The sequence below is a fragment of the Gossypium arboreum genome, chromosome 7 (genome assembly GCF_025698485.1).
Source record: "Gossypium arboreum isolate Shixiya-1 chromosome 7, ASM2569848v2, whole genome shotgun sequence".
Lineage (NCBI taxonomy): Eukaryota > Viridiplantae > Streptophyta > Magnoliopsida > Malvales > Malvaceae > Gossypium > Gossypium arboreum.
The window spans coordinates 93,143,202-93,148,295 of record NC_069076.1 but is presented as its reverse complement, the minus strand read 5'-3'; the positions used below and the strand labels follow the sequence as shown (position 1 = coordinate 93,148,295).

General features: G+C 36.7%; 1 non-coding gene across 1 annotated transcript; it reads left to right on the top strand.

Moving 5' to 3' along the window:
• Window positions 1–4,597: 4,597 nt before the first annotated feature.
• Window positions 4,598–4,704, top strand: LOC128296036 (small nucleolar RNA R71). The gene has a single exon (XR_008286584.1). It is a non-coding gene; the product is annotated as a small nucleolar RNA R71 (small nucleolar RNA).
• Window positions 4,705–5,094: the final 390 nt, after the last annotated feature.

Sequence of the window (5,094 nt, the reverse complement as noted above, 5' to 3'; positions counted from 1 at the left end):
ATCGACTTTAAAATCCTCACCATTATAAAGTTTGAGGCAGTGTTTGTTTACTTTGAAAGTACCGTATGATGGGTGACTTACCTCTATTATGCCATATGGATGAACAGATTGAATTACGAAGGGTCCTGACCATCGTGATTTTAGTTTCCCGAGAAATAATTTGAGTCTTGAGTTGTATAGTAAGACGAGATCTCCAGCTTCAAATTGTTTCCGTTGCTTTAAACGAACGTCATGGCGCCGCTTTGTTGCTTCCTTGTATAGGCTTGAATTTTCTATGCATTGGCTCTCCATTCATCTAGCTTGTTCAACTGCATCAACCTGTTTTTTCCTGCAAGTTCGGGATCAAGGTTTAGAATTTTGAGAGCCCAAAAAGCTCTATGCTCTAGTTCGAATGGTAGATGACAACTTTTTTCATAAACAAGTCTGTAAGGTGATGTCCCTATAGGAGTCTTAAAAGTAGTTCTGTAAGCCCATAAGGCTTCGTCTACTTTTGTTGCCCAGTCTTTTTTGTTTGATTCTACTATTTTTTCAAGGATCCGTTTGAGTTCTCAGTTTGCTACTTCAACTTGTCCGTTAGTTTGAGGATGGTATGGGGTGGCTGTTCTATGATGAACTCTGTATTTCTTAAGGATTTTTTCAAATTGGGTATTACAAAAATGAGTGCCCCTATCATTGATAATTACTCTAGGTGTTTCGAATCTCGAAAAGAGTTTTTTAAGGAAACGTACTACCACTCGTATCATTAGTAGGTAGAGCTTGAGCTTCTACCCATTTGGACATGTAGTCAACTGCTACTAAGATGTATTTATTCCAAATGAACTGGGGAATGGGACCATGAAATCGATACCCCAAACGTCAAATATTTCACAAGAAAGCATATAGTTTTGAGGCATTTCATCACGTTTAGATATGTTACCTGTCCGTTGGTATTTGTCACATAAAGTAACATACCTGATAGCGCCTTTGAATAATGAAGGCCAATAAAAACCTGATTCAAGTATTTTGTGTGCGATCTTAGTTCCACTATAATGTCCTCCAGTTGGCCCTGAGTGGCAGTGTTCCAATATTTTTGATATTTCTAATCCTGTAACGCATCTTCCGATGACTTGATCTGCATATCTGCGAAACAGAAATAGATCGTCCCAAAAGTATTTTTTCACATCATTAAAGAATTGCTTCTTTTGCTGGTGTGTTAACCCTTTTGGGATAATGTTAGCAGCTAAAAAATTTGCGATGTCTGCAAACCAAGGTACCTCGGAGTTAGATATAGCGAAAAATTGTTCTTCAGGGAACGAATCATTTATTTCCATGTCATCTAGTTCTCTGGTATTAGATTTCTTAAGCCTGGACAGATGATCAGCTACGAAATTTTGAGCTTCGTTCTTGTCTTGAATTTCCAAGTCGAATTCCTGCAATAAGAGAATCCATTGAATGAGTCGAGGTTTTGCATCAGTTTTAGTTAAAAGGTCGCGAAAGGCAGAATGGTCAGTGTAAACAACAACTTTAGAAAATATGAGATATGATCGAAATATATCAAATGCAAAAACCACAGCTAGCAACTCTTTTTCCGTAGTAGTATAGTTTTCCTGTGCAGCCGTTAAGGTTTTGCTGGCGTAATAGATAGGTTGAAAATGTTTGTCTCTTCATTTGTCCCAATATCGCACTCATCGCAAAATCACTCACATCACACATTAGTTCAAATGGCAAGTTCCAATCAGGTGCAATTATAATTGGAACATTAATTAATTTATCCTTTAAAGTATTAAACGCTTCTAAACATTCCTGATTGAAGTTAAAAGGTATATCTTTTTTCTAGCAATTTAGTCAAAGGCTTAGCTATTTTAGAAAAATCCTTAATAAATCTTCTATAAAAACCAATATGTACTAAAAAGCTTCTAATAGCCTTAACTGAACTAGGGGTGGTAATTTTTCGATTGTTTCTATTTTAGATTTATCCACCTCAATCCCTTTACTAGAAATTTTATGCCCTAGTACAATACCTTCTTAAACCATGAAGTGACATTTCTCCCAGTTAAGCACAAGGTTTGTTTCCTCACATCTTATTAAAACTCGTTTTAAATTTTTAAGGCAGAGATGGATAGAGTTACTGAATACCGAAAAATCATCCATAAAGACTTCCATGATATATTCCACGAGTTCGTCGAATATGGCTATCATACAGCCTTGAAAAGTGGCAGGAGCATTACATAATCCAAAAGGAATTCTACGATAAGCGAACGTACCATATGGACATGTGAATGTCATCTTTTCTTGATCTTTAAGAGCTATTGGGATTTGTAAGTAGCCAGAGAGTCCGTCTAGGAAGCAATAATACATGTGTCCGGATAATCTTTCTAACATTTGGTCAATGAATGGAAACGGGAAGTGATCTTTTCTTGTGGCGTCATTCAGTTTCCTGTAGTCTATGCAAACTCTCTATCCTGTAACCGTTCTTGTTGGGATTAATTCATTCTTCTCGTTGGTCACAACCGTCATGCCTCCTTTCTTAGGGATAACCTACACTGGACTTACCTAAGAACTGTCAGAAATAGGATAAATAATTCCAGCATCTAGAAGTTTAATTACCTCGGCTTTTACAACTTCCTTCTTGTTGGGATTCAGACGTCTTTGAGCTTGCACACACAGTTTGTATTTATCTTTCATCAAAATTTTATGGGTACAAAAAGAAGGACTGATTCCTTTAATGTCAGAAATTTTCCATGCTATGGCCTTCTTATGTTCTTTTAATACTTGGATTAATTCCTCTTTCTCATTGGGTTGCAAATTAGAAGCAATAATAACTGGCAATGTAGAATTATTTCCAAGGAATACGTATTCTAAATGGCTTGGTAATTGTTTAAGTTCCAGTTTGGGAGGCTCCTCAATAGAGGAATTTTGCTTAAGTTCATCATTTATCTTAATACCTTCATATTCTACTTGTCTTGACAGAGGGTCATTAGGTTCCTCATCTATCTCCTCGTCTTGAGCTGGATACGGTTCTGTCGTCTCCTTTTGTACAATTTCCTGAAAAGAATCTTGAGCAATATGATCAATAGAGTCAATGAAATAACATGAATCATCCTATTCCCTAGAGAATCTCATAGCATCGTAAATTTTAAAGATCATCTCCTCGTCACCTACTCTAAGTACCAATTTACCGTCACCCACGTCAACCACAGCTCTAGCAGTGGCTAGGAATGGGCGCCCTAAAATTAAAGGTACTTCCACATCTTCATCCATGTCAAGTACAACAAAATCAAAAGGGAATATAAATTTATCTACTTTTACGAGTACGTCTTCTATAATACCCCTAGGATATTTAACAGATCTATCGACTAATTGAATATTCATCCTAGTGGGTTTAGGTTCCCCAAGATCAAGTTGTTTGAACATTTTATATGGCATCAAATTAATACTAGAGCCTAAATCAGCTAGTGCTTTTTCAATATTCAGATTACCAATTAAGCAAGGGATAGGAAAACTTCCTAGATCTTTTAGTTTGGTTGGTAGCTTATTTTGGAGTATGGCAGAGCACTCCTCGTTGAGTTCTACTGTAGATAAGTCCTCAAACTTCCTTTTATTTGTTAAAAGCTCCTTCAAAAATTTTGCGTATGTAGGCATCTGCAAGATAGCTTCAACAAAAAGTAAGTTGATATGTAATTGCTTAAAAAGTTCAAGAAACTTACCGAATTGTGCATCAATGCGATCTTTTTTTAATTTTACTGGATATGGAATCGGTGGTGTATATTCTTCCAGCACTAGTTTGTCACTATTTTCGGGTTTTTTTTCTCTCATTTCGCTTTCCACGACTTCTTGTGCTAACTTCTTTTCAGATTTCACTAACACTTTCCCACTCTTTAGTGTAACTGCTTTAACATGTTCTTTTGATTTGGTATTACTAAGTAAATTTCCTGGTGGTCTTTTCGAGAATAGTTTGGAAAGCTGGCTTATCTGAGTTCTGAGTTCTTGAATCGACGCTTGTTGATTTTTAAGTGTTGTCTCGGTATTTTGGAAATGGGCTTCTAACACTGATATGAATTTAGATAGCATCTCTTCAAGTTTTGGTTTCTTCTCTTGTTGGTAAGGTGGCTGTTGAAAACCCTGAGGATTTTGTGGCTTTTGATTTTTTTGACTACCACAGGAGAAATTTGGGTGGTTCCTCCAACCTGCATTATAAGTATTACTGTATAGGTTATTTTGAGATCTGAAGTTATTGTTACCTATATAGTTGACTTGTTCCTCTTTGGTTGTGGGAATGAAGGATTGATATTCTGTATGCACACCTCCTCCACTTAAGTCACACCTCATTACTAGATGTACCTGCGTAGAACTAAGAAAACCATCAATCTTTTTACTGATAAGTTCTACCTGATTTGACAGCATAGTAACTGAGTTGACGTTAAAAACGTCAACTTTTTTCGTTGGCTTAGTCCTCATGACGTGCCACTGATAGTTATTCAGTGACATTTCCTCTATAAACTCATAGGCATCTTCCGGTGTTTTATTGTTGATGGTTCCGCCAGCAGCTGCGTCAACCATTTACCGAGTCGAGGGATTCAGACCATTATGAAATGTTTGTACTTGCAGCCAAAGCGGTAACCCATGGTGAGGGCACCTTCTTAGTAAGTCCTTATATCTCTCCCATGCATCGTAAAGTGTTTCTAAATCCATTTGCACAAAAGAAGAGATATCATTACGTAATTTAGCCATTTTAGCCGGTGAAAAATATTTTAGTAAAAATTTCTCGATCATTTGTTCCCAAGTAGTAATTGACCCTCGTGGTAACGAGTTCAACCACTATTTAGCTTTGTTCCTCAATGAAAAAGGGAACAACCGAAGACGTATGGCATCATCAAAAATGCCATTGATTTTAAATGTATCACAAAATTCCAGAAAGTTCGCTAAGTGAGCGTTGGGATCTTCATCCTGCAAACCATCAAACTGAACGAATTGCTGTATCATCTGAATAGTGTTAGGTTTTAGTTCAAAAGTATTTGCAGCTACAGTAGGTTTAACTATGCTAGATTCAGAACCTGTTAAATAAGGTTTAGCATAATCATACATAGTACGTGGAGCAGGATTTTGATTAGCCGC